The sequence below is a fragment of the Heterocephalus glaber genome, unplaced genomic scaffold (genome assembly GCF_053883595.1).
Source record: "Heterocephalus glaber isolate CG9 unplaced genomic scaffold, H.glaber_assembly_v1.0 deba00001553, whole genome shotgun sequence".
NCBI lineage: Eukaryota > Metazoa > Chordata > Mammalia > Rodentia > Bathyergidae > Heterocephalus > Heterocephalus glaber.
The window spans coordinates 13,957,760-13,973,607 of NW_028258344.1; the positions used below are offsets into that span (position 1 = coordinate 13,957,760).

At 39.9% G+C, this 15,848-nt stretch overlaps 2 pseudogenes; both read right to left on the bottom strand.

Moving 5' to 3' along the window:
• The window catches only part of LOC110348536 (tRNA pseudouridine synthase Pus10 pseudogene), a 114,437-nt pseudogene extending 109,737 nt beyond the window's left edge, over window positions 1-4,700 (bottom strand).
• A 3,019-nt stretch (window positions 4,701-7,719) lies between these two features.
• LOC101696582 (acyl-coenzyme A thioesterase 1-like) lies at window positions 7,720-8,356 on the bottom strand (annotated as a pseudogene).
• Window positions 8,357-15,848: the final 7,492 nt, after the last annotated feature.

Genomic DNA, 15,848 nt, shown 5'->3' on the forward strand with positions numbered 1-15,848 from the left:
AGAAAAATATTTTGAACTACTGACTGTGAAGCCCAAGAAAGGAAGCTAATAATAAATAAACCCAAAGCAAACTTATTTTACCCCAAAACTTTACTTGGGGATGTCTTATGGAGGAGTCAGAAATTCAGGCCTAGACATTATTGCCTGTCATACTAGGGAAGTCTCAAAGCCCTAAAATCTTGCTTTCTTTCCATCTTTTTCCATCTAACCTACCCACCTCCCTCCCCTCCCACCAATTTTTTTTTTCATTTTGAGTTGGTAATGATTTTTCAGTCATTTGTGTTGACATTTTATGACAGCTGACCACGGTTTTTTTCAAGTCATTATAAAAGATCAGTATGGTTTTTCCATTAAGACTCCAACTCAGAAAAATCCTTAAATTGATTACCCAGGCATACTTAATTCACTTTTTAATTAATTAATGATTTTTCCTCAGAAACATCTCCATATTAATGGTATGTACTACAAGAAAGAGAAGCTTCACCACTTTGTTGTCTTAATACTAGTAAATATTGAAATTATAATTGTTCAAAGCATCTGACTTTAGAGGCTTCTTCTAGCCTGGGATGCCAGTTCATCCTGCACTGAATCTTTGGGGCAATGTGTTCCAAATACCTGTAACCTCTGTAACCTGTAACCTTTCCTAACTCAAATAACTTTACAGTAAAAATGAAATCAATAGTGATAAAAACTTTTGTAAGACCAAAGCGACTCCATTTTGCTAAAATGCACTATTCCCCTAGTCTCTGTTGTCCTCACAAATTAATGGTTGAAATGTGCATGCTCGGGGACAAAAGACACAATCTGTACCGAAGCAGAGTTCCTAAGTTAATTACTCAACCATCTGTTTGCCTAGGAAAAGAACGTTCCGGGCCCCCTATCCATAGAACAATCTGTAGATGTGCTGCCTGTCAGTACGTAATGGTCGTGACTAATAGTCAGTGTGTCTGCTGACCGTCAGTACGTGACAGTCGACCACTAACCTTTGTCCCTCCTTTCCCTCGTAAAACCTACATGTAACCGCCCCTCAACCCCCCGCCCCCCATGAACCTAGCCAATCAGAAATGTACACTTCATGCTTGCTAAATATTAACCAACCATGTAACTGCTAAGTGAAAAATCTCCAAACCTTGGTGTAACCTCTATAAAAACCCCACTAATTTGAAATTCGGGGCTCTCAATCCTGACCCGCTGAGTCGGTGACGGTTGAGAGTCCCTGCCCGAGCTTGAATAAGCGACCCTCGTGTGTTTGCATCGGAATTGGCTCCTTGGTGGTCTTTGGGGACCTCGCGATCTGGGCACAACACTTTCATCGTTTCTCTTTCTCTTTTTTTTTTTATACCAGGGATCAAAATCAGGACCTCATGCTTGTGATGAGCCAGGCACTGTGCCACTGAGCTAAATCCTTGGCCCTCTCTTCTTTTGTTGCTGTTTAAAAATAATTGTGGGAGCGCTGTGGTGTAACTCCACCATAGAGTGTGTGTTTAGCATGCATGAAGTCCTCAGTTCAATCCCTAATACTAAAAAAATTAAATTAAATTTAAAATAATTCATTGAATGTCAAAAACATAACCAGGCATTGTTCTGGAACCTTGGGATCCAAAGATGAATAAAACTATGCTTAGTCTTAACTGAGTATATATGGTACACTAATTAAAAAAGAAAATCTCAAAGTCACTTGCTCTGCTGAATAAAGACATTGACAAATTGTTGTATTGGAGGGGAATAGAGCAATGAGCTCATTCACCCCTGAAATAGTAGGGAAAGCCTGTAGAATATACAGGAGAGTCAGGACAAATGATTGGGGTTTGCTAAGGAAAAAGGAAAAGGAGACCAAGGATGCATCTTGGTGATACAGTGCTTGCCTATTAAGCAGAAGGCCGAGTTCACCCAGACCACAGAAAAACAAAAGAGAGAAACAAAGCAGGGGAGGAGGGGGAGGAAGGAAGGAGGGAAAGAGAAGGGAAGAAAAGGGAAGGGAGGGAAAGGAAGGGAAAGGAAAGGGAAGAGAAGGGAAGGGAAGGAAGAGAAGAGAAGGGGTCCTTAAACAGTAGTAATAGGCTTTGCAAACACAAAGTACAGTCAAGGAAATGTGTATTTTTTCCATGTGGCTATAAATTAGCTGGAGACAATGGGAAGGTGGATAAAAATAGCAGTCTTAGCCTAAGAGAGACTAGGGTTCACACCTTAGAATCCCATATCAATAAATTTGGATGGAATTCTGAAGAAAACTGGTAATCTTTGACAAATGTTAACCAAGACCAAAAAAAAGTGTCCTACAACATTCTTTGTAGAGCTGGGGCTTGGACTAAGAGTGGAAGGAGACAGACTAACAGTAGTATTTTCACAACCTTCTATTTTAGTCCACTAAAGAACTTTCAGGAAAGCAAGCCTTCTTCTCTTCTCATTCATATATGCATCCAGGTTGAAAAGGTAAATTACTTGCCCAATGGCAAGTGTAATCTGAGGACTCAACAGACCAATCCTCTGATTATCATCCCAGTGACAGTCACTGGCCCTAGGCTCTCAGTGTGACAGCAGCACTGCCCACTTGAAAGACACTTACTGGCCAGGCACTGTGCTGAGCATATTGTCTTCATTATCTCTTTTAGATCTCAATCAACTCTGTGACACATAAATCATTATTCCCATTTTAAAAGTAAAGCAACTAAAATGCATGAATACATTAACAAATCATAAAGCTGGGACTCAAGAGCAGCTCTGATTCCAGAGACTTGCTTTTAGCTACTATGCTAAAGTTTTTCTTAATATTCAAGAAGAAAAGCAACACCACAGCAACACAGGCAACTGCCATGTGAGAGGCACTCACACATCTTGGCTGAATGCTGAAAAAAGGCTTTAGTCACGTAGCAAATTAGTGGCAGAGCTGCACCTAGAAAGAAACCAGGTCTCCCACCGGCATTCTTCCCATGACCGCACTTGGCAACAATCTACTTTGGACCTAATTTAGACAGACGAAGTTGTCAAACTCACACTGAGAAGAGTTACAGAATGTCTGGCATGATGTTGAAATCTCCGGCCTCTGAGTTCAAACTTTCCAAACCTCATCTTTCCGGTATCCTGCCAGCCAGCGGGGCAGCTCAGATGGGAGCTGATCCTTTAAATGGCCTAATAATCAGACCTAGAAAAATCTAACAGTAGCTTCAGAAAGCTAGATAAATGAGAATATGGACCTGTGATGCAAAAATAAAGTCTTAACTGATGTTTAATTTTTCACATAAAATGAGCTCAGCAAAATAATAGGCAATGAAAACAGTTGGTAAAGAAAGCTCTAGTTTCACGCCAAACCTTAACATTACCTTAAATACAATTTCACATGGAAAAAAAAAAGTGTAGAAAAATGTGATTACACTGCAAAGAAAATGAAGGTATACAATGAGGAGACATTTGTCTTCTAGGAACTTAACTACGAGATAATTAAATTCAATGGAGTGTGTAATTACACAAAAACGAAACCCAACCTCCCTAGAAATTTCCTCTCTCCTACCTCAGGGGAATCAGCCAGACCCTGTGTTTTTTCTTGTTGGTATTTTCTGTATTCAACTAGTCACGATTTGTAACAAAAGATCCCAGTATTAGCCTTCAGATTGGTTTCACATCTCCTGGAGTTCCCATGTTGGGAAAGTCTGCTCTTGCTGGACGGAGCTTTGAGTACCTTCTAGTGAACAGAGGTGGCCGGAAGAAGGCGCCTTTCCCTGAGGCCTGTCATTCAGCCTGAGACTTTGACTCCCTAGAGGACAAAGGGTTGTCTCATTACAGGTGCTGAACTGATAAGAATGACCTCTTTTTAAAATATAAAGTTCCGATAAATCTCCTTAAAATGTTCATGGACAAAAAAAACTCTTTAACTGACAGAATTTATTTTTGAAAAGGCATATTCTATGATAATCTTGTTTCATAACAAGATTAGCTTATTACAACTGTAAAGAGATAAGAAGGGAATGCATTTTTCAGATTCCAGTTGGATTTTTTTACCCTCCCATAAACAATGTGGCCCACATACATTTATGTATTTAAAAAAATGAACTTCATGTACTTTTCCCTTTGTGTTCTTATCAGTATTTTGAGATTCAATATATGACATCTATGCTTTCCCTGAACGTGGTTACTTTGAGGTCATCTGTGACTTAAGAGCTGACAATATCCCAGCTATTTGTTTCCCATCTAAGTTTCCCATTCTCTGAGGAAGTGGCCATATTCAGTAACAGCCTCTTCCAGTGCACCGTGTGTGGTTACGTGACCGCAGTGTGCGGAAAACAGCAGACAGACATGGATGCTCCTCTCCCTGCCACATTCTTTCCCCCACTGACTCCTTTCCCTTCTAACGGTTTCTAAACAAAGAAAACTACGAATTGCAACAGGAGCTGCAATAACAACAAAAGCCTGGATGCCATTGTTCTTGCCTTGAATGTGTCACATTTGATGCCTTTTGCCAGGTGAAAGGTTGGTGAGATAATAAAAGAAGCATCAGGACAGCACACTCTATTTCTATATTTCCCTGATTTTCTTGATGGACAACATCAGAACGGTTTTGGGATTCTCCAGTCTGCTGCTCTCAAGCACTGGGTCTCAAGCACAGGGTTCAGAGGTCTTTCCCCAAAGCTTCCCCTCTTGTCGCTGCACCATTTGCTTCTCTGGGCCCTTACCTCAGGCAGAGCGCCATCACTGGGCAACGCCATTGCCCCCAGGGTAGCTGCTTTAAGGGTTTATTGGTTCCTCAAGAAACGGATTTTTTTTTTATATATAAATCCTTTTTTGGCATATACCTTACGATGTGGATGGAGAGTCCTCTAGAGTGAACGCTTACATGGACAGTAAACCCCATACAAATGAGGACTGACCTGTTGCATTTGTGAATGTACAACTACAATTAACGTTCATAATGGGTTCCCGCCTTTATCTCAGAATCCCACGGGGTTTGCAGATTAATTCAGTTGCAGAGTTAGGATCCTTAATGTGATCCTCTTTAGAGAAATAAAAAAGACCAGGAGGCTTTGGGCTTAAACTGTCAGAGTAAGAACAATAGATCTTAATGAAGTTCTTTTTGAATTGATGACTTTTTACTTCAATGCAGGAAGGTTTCATGAAGAATAAAGGAAAAGATTCCTTGTTCTGTTTGTGTACAAGCACCTATTTAATGACCATGGGACACAATATATCACAAAAGCTGGATTTCAATCTGAAGAGAGTAAGTAGTTAAGAGCCTCAGAGAGAGGTGATCTAACTGCATTGTTCTGCTCAGTTTTGGGGGTTTTTAATCCACTCCCTCTTCTCTAGAAATTGTACCCCTGTCTTTGCAGGCTCAGAAGACAAACTGTTCTCTGAGCTTTTAGCATGAAAAACCTAGTGCGGTTTTTTTTTCTCTTTTTTCCCTTTTTTTTTTTTAAATAAGAGAGAAATTAATAAGCAGAGCTACAAATATAGTGCTTGTTGAACAGATATCAACTGACTCTTTTTCAGAGAACAGGATGTCTGTGGGTTCCAAGCAATTTAACTTTCAGTGGCTCCCTGCATGCTCCTCCACTGCAGCATCTACATTTACCAGAACCACACAGGGAATTTCATATGCTACTGTGTGCTTTTATACCTATCAGTGTCTCCATTAACTAGTTTGCATTCATGAGCATCTTTAGCTAGAAATAAAATTTTCACATAGAATTTGAATGAGCTAAACATTAAATTTAAATGATTTAAAAACTAGATACCAAATGAATGTTTAACTACCTTTAAAGCACTTCATTCCTGGATACTTTTTCAAACATAGTAATTTTGTCCCTTAGTGTTTTCAGGTTCTTTAATACATTTTATTTTCTCTTTTGGCTATACTCACAAATTTGTAAAACTTCTGGTCAGAAAATGAGCATGTGGTTCTTTCAAATTCAAAATAAGTCCACTGTAGATTTTCAGTAGGAAGTATTAACATAAAAAATGATAAAAATCTGCATTTTTGCTTTTCTTTTTATTTATCTAATTTAAGTGTCTTAATGAGAAGTTTAAATCCGTTAAGCTTCGTAAATTTTGATGTCACTTTCAAGTTTTCTCTCCTTTTTTTTTTTCTTTAGCAGTACTGGGGATTGGACCAAAGGACTTCACACTGAGCTACATCCCCAGCCCATTTGTTAATTTTTCATTTTGAGACAGGGTCTTGCTAAGTCACTAAGTAGCCCCAGGCTGGCCTTAGACCTTGTGATGATTCTTCCTTAGCCTCCCAGAATGATGGGATTACTTTCAAATTTTCCCTGAAACATAAAACTGAAGGAGAAAAAGAGAAGAGGCAGATTTTAGAAACCAGCAATGTGCCATAATCTCTGGCTGCGCAGGGATGGAGGCCCAGCTGCCTTCCCAGTGCCCCCCTACGAGGTCGTCTGCTCTACTCCCTCCCCTCAACACACATTCTGAGCTTTCACTGGGTCCTCCTGTGAACTTTACCTGCCTAAATTACTTCACACACTTCATTCTTTATAACTTTCAAAACAACCCTTTGAGGTAGGAGTCTATTTTACAAATGACAAAACTGAGGTCTAGAAAGGCCTGTATACTTGTCCTGTGTACAGAGCAAATAAGTGGCAGAATGATCCTGTTTTCCAATGCAGTACAGCACCTCAGTTAGGGCAGGAGTGCACACAGGGAGCTCCATCCTCTCTGGAGGAAGCCGGAGACAGATAAGCTAGCAGAGATTCGGTGGGAGAAAGGAGAAAGGCCACCGGCTGAGCCCCGTAAGCGGAGGAGGAACCTGGAGATGACTGAGCCCAAGCCAAAGCTGCTTTCCTTTCATAGTCTCCTCCTCCTCTTTGTCTGTCCAAGCGCTACGTGTCCTTCAGCTCCAAGCTCAGCTTTCACTTTCTTCGTGAAAACTTTCGGCCCACCTCGTTCTTTTGAACTGCTAGAGCAATTATTTATTGGTTTATGAATAAGAATAGACTGCTTTTTGATATCCTTTTTCACTGAAAGGAGTTATAAATTCTGATATGTTTGCCCCTATTTGTGGCTCCACACAGCTAGCTTTTTTCCCTCATGCTTTTTATTTTCTTTCTTTCTTTCTTTCTTTCTTTCTTTCTTTCTTTCTTTCTTTCTTTCTTTCTTTCTTTTCTGGTACCAGGAATCCAATTTAGGACCTTGTGCTTGCCAGGCAGGGGCGGTGCCACTGAGCTACATCCCTGGCCCCTTATTATGTTTCTTATAGTGCCTTGGAGAATGCCCCAAAGATTGGACACATAATAGATTTTTAAATATTATTTGAAGGCTTTTAAAACTGACTGTTGCAAACATCCTAAGTGAATACCCCTTACTACTCTACAAGTATCATAAACATTAACAACTCAGAACATCAGAGGGAGATGAAGCAATCAATTTAATTACAGAAACATCTAATTATAAAGTATTATAAATAAATGAATATTTTCTATGGTGATCCAAACTGACCTGTCCATCTGAAAGATTTCTTTTTCTTTCTTTTTTTCTTCTTATTTTTAATATTGGTGTTCAAACTCAAGGCCTTGCATGCCCTAGACAAGTGCTCTACCTCTGAGCCTTATCCCCAGCCCTTTTTTAAATTTTATTTTGAGACAAGGTCTTGTTAAATTGCCAACTCTGGGCTTGAACTTGTGATCCTCCTGCCTCAGCCTCCCGAGTAGCTGGGATTACAGGCATGTGCTACTGTGCCCAGTTCACCTGACAGCTTTCCTGTCTCACCTCCTCTCAGTTCCCTCCTCCCCGCTTTTTCAACCAGACCTGCTCCAAGTTATGCAGAGCAGCCTTGCACAAGAGGAAATAAAGGACCTCAATATAGTGCCCAGTTTCAGGATAACAGATGATCTGGGGCTTTGTCTTCCCATGGGCCTGTAAGCGCTTAGAGGCCTCATTAGCATAGAACTCACTCTTCCAGTTGTGATCATCCTCACCTACAAGGAACAGGAAGGTGGTGTCAGACTTTCCACAGGAATGAAGCTCTTCTTGTCTTCCAAAGGGCTTTTCAGGGCATCCACAATGTCCATGATGCCATCTTTGGTAATCTTGACTTGATCCCTCATGATAGTCACAGGAGGAACAGATTCATCCTTATAGTGTATGGTTCCCCTGACAGCAGCTACAGATCCATTGATGATGACAGCAGCTGTGATGCCCTTCAGAAAAGAGGCCACGGCGAGGCATAGTTCACCCCCTTTGGAAGTCCCAGCAGCCCAATTCCTGGACCCTTGACTTCAGGGTAATTGAGCAGGTAGTTCTTGGTCTGTAATGCTTTCTTGGGGTCACATACTGCATTAGGAGCACATTGCAACCCAAGCCTTTCTGTGTCTCCAGCTCCTGTACAAGAGCTGAATGATACAAGGCACATTCTTCATGTTGGAAGAAGCAGAGGTGCATGATTATATGCCTGACTGCAATCCCAGGAAGAAGATGTCCAGGAAAGGGTTTCATGGGGAGGAATAAGGGCCCTCGGAGGAAGGATGGCCACTGGGAAGACTTAGAGGTTAAAGTTAAAGACAAAGCCTGAACATAGTCATAAAAGATCAGCGAGAGTTTAGCAGTAGGATAGGAGGGAAAGACATTCCATGTGGAAAAACGCCTCTGCAAAGTACAGCACGAGAGAAGTCAGGGACCTTCAGGGAATGTCACTCCATCAGAACAGCCATGGGAAAAACACACCTCTGCCCTGCTGGGATTGAAGCACTCCTGACACCACCAGGGAAAAATCTTCCTTCCCAAAGGAACCCAGATTGTTCGTGGATAGTCTCTCTTTTGTACTTAAGCAAGTTAGTTTGTCATCTCTGTGTTCTATGTCAGAAATAACCTGTTTATCAAGCAAAAAGACAAAGCTTAGATTATCTACAGATGATCTGAGTAAAAGATCTTAATCTATAAATTATACTTTTTTGAGACAGATTCTCACAAAGTTGCCCCAGCTGCCTCAACTTTGTAATCCTTGTGCTTCAGCCTCCCAAAATGCTAGGATGACAGGATTACCTGTGTGTGACAGTGTACCTGGCTTTGTATTTATTTTTATGGTCCTAGAGATTGAAACTAAGGCCTTCACATTGAGCTACATCCCCAGATCTTATTCTTATTTTCTATGTGAGACAGAGGATTGCTAAGTTACTAAAGTTCCCAGGCTGGAAATTGCAATACTCCTGCCTCAGCCTCCCAGAGAGCTGGGATTGCAGGCATGAACCACCATGCCCACATTATATTATTTTTTATGTTCTTTCTTTTATTTTTGTTTTTTTTCCCCATGTACACAATTCTGCATTTATTAAAATACAATCCTGTGACCATCTTCTGGAGCATCGTCATAACTCTCCAAACCCCAAATTCTGGCATGAATTTCTTGCAACTCAATTTTCAGTAGAACTTCATGTCAAGCAATAGAGCTCTCCTTAAATCATCATTTTTTTTTTAAGTTTTTTGAGATAAGGTCTCACTATGTAAACCAGGCTGATGGTTTTTCCCCTTTGTATCAAGTTTACTTATTTTTTCTTTCTCTTTTCAAAATTTTATTGGTACATTTTAGATATATATAATGATAACATTCATCATAAGGAATTTGTACCTTCACATGATATATCTTGCTTCTTTTTTCTCCATTCTCCTTCCCTCCCTTCAACCCCTCTTATCCTCCTTATTTACAAAAGCTTTGTTTCCTTTATTTTTTCTATTCTCTTTTTTGTCCCTTCCTTCCTTTCCCCCACCTCCTCCCTTGTTCCCCTTCTCATTTGAAAGTTTCTTCCCATTTCCCAATACCTAGTCTATATTTTGATCCTTATTTACACTTTGGGTTTCTCACACCAGAGAAACAATGCTATAAGCAAACATGTGTGTCAAATTTATTTCACTAAACAGTAGGGTCTCAAGGTGCATCCATTTAGCTAGAAACGTCTCAAATTTATCCATTTTTATGGCAGAGTGGTACTCCATTGTATTTTTAAAAACATTTTCTTCATCTCTTTGGTTGATGGGCATTTGGGCTGTTCCGGAGATTTAGCTATTGCAAACTATGCCCTTATAAACATGAGTATGCATATATTGCTGTGTTATGATGCTTTAAATAAATTTTTTTATTAAATTCTTTTATTGGTTTCATTGTAGGTATACAACACAATTACATTTCTCATTGGGAATTGTACCTTTACATAATGCATCTTGGTTCTTATTTTTTCCCCATTCCTAGCCCTCCCTTCACGCCCTCCACCCTTCCCTATTTACAGAGACTTTATTTCCATTTTTTCCATTTCTCATCATTTTTCCTTTCCCTTCTTTCCTTTCCCTTGCTCCTCCCACTACCCCTACCCCTTTGGACCTTTTTTTCCTATTTTACATTATCGATTATTCATTCTAATCATTGGTACATTTTAGGTATACAATAGAATGACATTCATCATTGGAAATTTGCACCTTTACATAGTCTCTCTTGGTTCTTATTTTTCACCCTTGCCCAGCGCTCCCTTCAACCCCTCCAGTCCTCCCTATTTACAAAGATTTTGTTCCTATTTTTCCATTTGCTCATATTAATCCCATTCCCTTCTATCCTTTCCCCTAGCCCTACCATTTCCTTCCCCTTTGACCCTTTTCTTCCTATTTCACATTACCTATTATACATTTAGTCCTTATTTACACTTTCAGTTTCTCACACCAGAGAAACTATTCGGTATTTACACATGTGTGTCCTATTTATTTCACATAAGAGTATTGCCTCCATGTGCATCCACTTAGCTATAAATGTCTCTAATTTCTCATTTTTTATGGCTGAGTAGTACTCCATTTTATTAAAAAAAAAAAACCCACATTTTCTTGGTCCAGTCTCCAGTTGATGGGCATTTGGGCTGTTTCCAAGTTTTAGCTATCACAAACTGTGCTGCTATGAACATGGGTGCACATATATCACTGTGGTATGATTCTTTTAATTCTTTGGGGAAGATCCCCAGCAGGGGAATAGTGGGGTCAAATGGGACTTCCAGTCCTAGTTCTTTGAGGTATTTCCATACTGATTTCCACAGTGCTTGCACCAGTCTACACTCCCACCAGCAGTGGAGCAGGGTCCCTCTTTCCCCACAGCCCTGCCAGCATTTGTTATTGGTTGATTTCATGATAGCAGCCATTCTTTCTGGAGTGAAGTGGAATCTCAGCATTGTTTTCATTTGCATCTCTCAAATGATCAGTGATGTTGAACAGTTTTTCATGTATTTATTTGGTATTTCTACTTCTTTGTCTGAGAAATGTCTGTTCATTTCAGATGCCCATTTTTGGATTGGGTCTTTCAATTTGGGAGGTCTGACCTTTTTAAGTTCTTTATAGATTTGAGATAGTAGATCTTTGTCTGAGGAAGAGCAGGTGAAGATTTTTTCCCACATTGTGGGTTGTCTCTTCACACTGCTGGTGGTTACTCTTGCTGCGCAGAAGTCTTTTAATAAGAAGAGATCCCACTTGTTTGTGCTAGTTCACAGGCAACTGAGGTTTTGTTCATAAAATCTTTTCCTACACCAATGTCTTCAAGGGTTCTACCTAACCTCTTTTCCAACTGGTTCAGAGTTTCTATTTTAATATTTAGATCTTTAATCCATTTTGATTTTAGTTTAGTGCATGGTGAGAGATATAGGTCTAGTTTTAATCTTTGGCAAGTTGAAGGCCAATTTTTCCAGCACCATTTATTGAAGAGGCTATCTTTCCTCCAGTGAGGGTGTTTGGCTCCTTTGTCGAAGATGACATGGCTGTGTGTCTCCGGCGTTGTGTCTGCATCTTCTAATCTGTTCCACTGGTCCTCAAGTCTGTTTTTTTGCCAGTACCATGCCGTTTTTATCACAGTAGCTTTGTAATATAGTTGCAGGTTGGGGATTGTGATCGCCCCTGCCATGTCTCTGTTACCTAGAATTGCTTTTGCTATTATGGGTTTCTTCTTGTTCCAAATGAATTTTTGGATTGTTCTCTCAAGGTCTATGAAGTATGCTGCTGGGATCTCAATTGGAATTGCATCAAATCTATATAGCAGTTTTAGAAGTATGGCCATTTTCACTATATTAATCCTTCCTACCCAGGAGCACGGGATGTCTGTCCATTTTCTGATATCATCTTCAATCTCTCTTCTCAGAGTGCCATAGTTTTCAGAGAAGAGGTCTTTGATTTCTTTAGTTAGGATGATTCCTAGGTATTTCAATTTTTTGGATGCTATTGTGAAAGGAATTATTTGCCCTATTTCTCTCTCAGTGAGTCTGTCATTGGTGGAGAGGAAAGCTGTTGATTTTTGTGTCCTGACCTTGTAACCAGCTACTTGACTGAATTTGGTTACTAAGTTTAGAACACTTTTGGTGGCATTCTTGGGGTCTTCTATATAGAGTATCATGTCATCTGCAAATAATGACAATTTGACTTCTTCATTTCCTATCTTTATTCCTTTTATTTCTTTCTCTTGTCTAATTGCCATGGCTAATGTTTCCAGAACTATATTGAACAAGAGTGGTGATAGTGGACCTCCTTGTCTTGTTCCTGCTTTGAGTGTGAAGGATTTCAGTTTTTGACCATTTAGTATGATATTGGCTGTTGGTTTTTCATAGATGGCTTCTATCAGTTTGAAGTAGAGACCATCTATTCCAATTTTTTGAAGGGTTTTTATCATAAATGCATGTTGGATTTTGTCAAATGCTTTTTCTGCGTCTATGGAGAAAATCATATGGTTTTTGTCCTTGGCTCTATTGATATAGTGTATTACATTGATTGATTTCCGTATATTGAACCATCCCTGCATCCCTGGGATGAATCCCACTTGATCAGGGTGTATGATCTTCTTGAGGATGTTCTGCATTGTATTTGCCAGTATCATATTAAGGATTTTTACATCTATGTTCACTAGTGAGATTGGCCTGTAGTTCTCTTTTTCAGTTGGGACTTTCTCTGCTTTGGGGATCAAGGTGATGCTTGGTTCCAGGAATGAAATTGTGAGTATTGCTTCCCTTTCAATTTCATTGAAAAGTTTCAACAGTAGTGGCAGCAGTTCCTCTCTAAATGTCTTGTAGAATTCAGCAGTGAAGCCATCAGGGCCCAGGCTTTTCTTAGTTGATAAGTTTTTAATTACATTTTCAATTTCATTGGTTAATATTGGGTCCCTCAGAATTTTTAGGTCTTCTTCGCTGAACTTTGGTAATTCATATGTATCTAGGAATCTATCCATTTCTTCTGTGTTGTCTATATTATTGGAGTATAGGTTCTAGAAGTAGGTATTGATGATCCTCTGGATTTCTGCTAGGTCTGTTGTAATTTCACCCTTTTCATTCCTAATTGCATGGATTTGGGCCTTTTCTTTCCTTTTTCTGATAAGGTTGGCTAAAGGTTTGTCAATTTTGTTGATTCTTTCAAAGAAACAACTCTTGGCTTCATTAATTTTTTGTATCATTCTCTTAGTCTCCATTGCATTGATTTCTCCTCTGATCTTTATAATTTCCTCCCTTGTATGAGCTTTGGGGTTGTCCTGCTCTTCTTTTTCTAGAAGCTTAAGGTTCAGCATCAGGTTGTTTAATTGAGCTCATTCTGTTTTCTTAATATGCATATTCACTGCTATGAATTTCCCTCATAAGACTCCTTTCACTGTGTCCCATAGATTCCGATATGTTGTATTGTCATTGTCATTTAATTGAAGGAACTGTCTGATTTCTTCTTTAATTTCTTCTGTGACCCATTGGTTATTCAGAAGAGTGTTGTTCAATTTCCACAGGTTTATGAAATTTTTTGAGTTTCCTTTGCTATGGATCTCCAATTTCATTGCACTATGGTCTGATAATATACAGGGGATAACTTCAATTCCTTTGCACTTACTTAAACATGTTCTATGTGTGAGTATGTGGTCTATTTTTGAGAATGACCCATGTGCAGCTGAGAAGAATGTGTATTCTGACTTTGTGGGGTGGAAGACTTTGTAAACATCTGTTAAGTTCATTTGTTCAAGAGTTCGATTGAGTTCTAGTATTTCATTACTTATTTTTAGTCTAGTTGATCTATCTATTTGTGACAGTGGGGTGTTGAGGTCCCCCACTACAATTTTATTAGTGCATATATGACTTTTCATGTCTGTCAGTATTTGTTTTATATAGTTGGGTGCACTAGTGTTTGGTGCATAGATATTTATGATTGTCATCTCTTCCTCTTGGATTGTTCCCTTTACAAGGATGTAGTGTCCTTCTTCATCTCTCTTAATCAGTGTTGGTTTGAAATCTACTTGATCTGTCAAGAGGATAGCTACTCTTGCTTTTTTTTAGGTTCCTGTTGCATGGAGTATTGTTTTCCACCCTTTAACTTTCAGTCTATGAGTTTCCTTTTGAATGAAGTGTGTTTCTTGTATGCAGCATATTGTTGGATTTTGCTTCTTGACCCATTCTGCCAGTCTATTTCTTTTGATTGGTGAATTGAGACCATTAACATTGATGGTTATAACTGAAATGTATTGACTTGTCATTGCCATGACTTTTTCTTTTTGTTGGGTTCTCCCCCTTCACATTTAATTTCTTGTCCTGCCAGATGGGTTCATTCTGCTTTGCTTCCTGGGGTTGTGATCCTCAATGTCTGTTCCTAGGATATTGTGTAAAATTCTTTGCAGTGGTGGTTTGGTATTCACAAAGTTCCTAAGGTGCTCTTTGTCATGAAAGTATCTTATTTCTCCATCCATTTTGAAAGATAGTTTTGCAGGGTACATCAACCTGGGTTGGAGGCTGTTTTCTTTTAGGGCTTGGAATATGTCACTCCAAGCTCTTCTTGCCTTGATGGTTTGTGTTGAGAAGTCTGCTGTGATTCTGATGGGCTTTCCTTTGTATGTGATTTGTTTCTTTTTTCTGACTGCTTGTAGAACTTTGTTCTTCTGTTGTGTTTCTGGAATCTTAACAATTATATGCCTATGTGTAGATTTTTTTTGATCAAGGCTATTTGGAGTCCTATATGCCTCACTTATCTGTCTGTCAAGCTCTTTTCCCCTGCTTGGGAAGTTTTCTTCCATTATTTCTGTGAAGAGGTTTTTATGTCATCTCCACTCTCTCCTGTTTCTTCATTGAGCCCAATCAGTCTTATGTTATTCTTCTTTGCATCATCTAGCAGGTGGTGGATTGATTTCTCATGTTCCCTTAGAATTTTGAAGCAATTTTTCTTTTCCTGGTCAGTAATCGCAATCTTATCTTCTATATCTGAAATTCTGTCCTCACATTGGCTCATTCTGCTGTGTAGACTTTCAGTGGAGTTTTTCATGTCCTGGAAATCTATTTGTATCTGTTTTATGGATTCCCTTTGTTTCTTATGTTGGGATTCCATCATGTTCCTGAGCTCCTCTCTAGATTTATTAATCATGTCTTGCACTAGGGGCACAATTTCTCCTGTTATCTGAGAAATTATTTCTGATTTCATTTTTTCCAGATCCCCTTTTGTTGCCAGTTCAGTGGGTCGAGGTGGTTGAGTATCAGAGTGTTCCATCTCATTTCCCTTTGGGGTTGCTGTAGGTGATCTGGAAGTCTGGTTTTGAGACTTATTTACGTGTTTTCTCATTTTGACTGGGGCGGGGGCCTGTTAGCGCCTGCATGGATTACCTCCTCTGAGCTGGGAGAGGTGGGACAGGGGCCAGGAGCAGCAGTAGGGATGGTGACCCAAAAGCCCTTTCCTGTGGGCTGGGAGCAGCAGGCGGGATGGTGACCAAGAAAGCCCTTCCTCTAGACCAGCAGCAGTGGGATGGTGGCTCAGAAGCCCCTCCCTCTGTGCTGGGAGCGGTGGGAGGAATGCTGGCCTGGAAACCCCCTCCTCTGGCCCAAGAGCAGCGGGACAGAAGGTGGCCCAAAAGCCCTTTCCTCTGGGCTGGGAGCAGTGGGAGG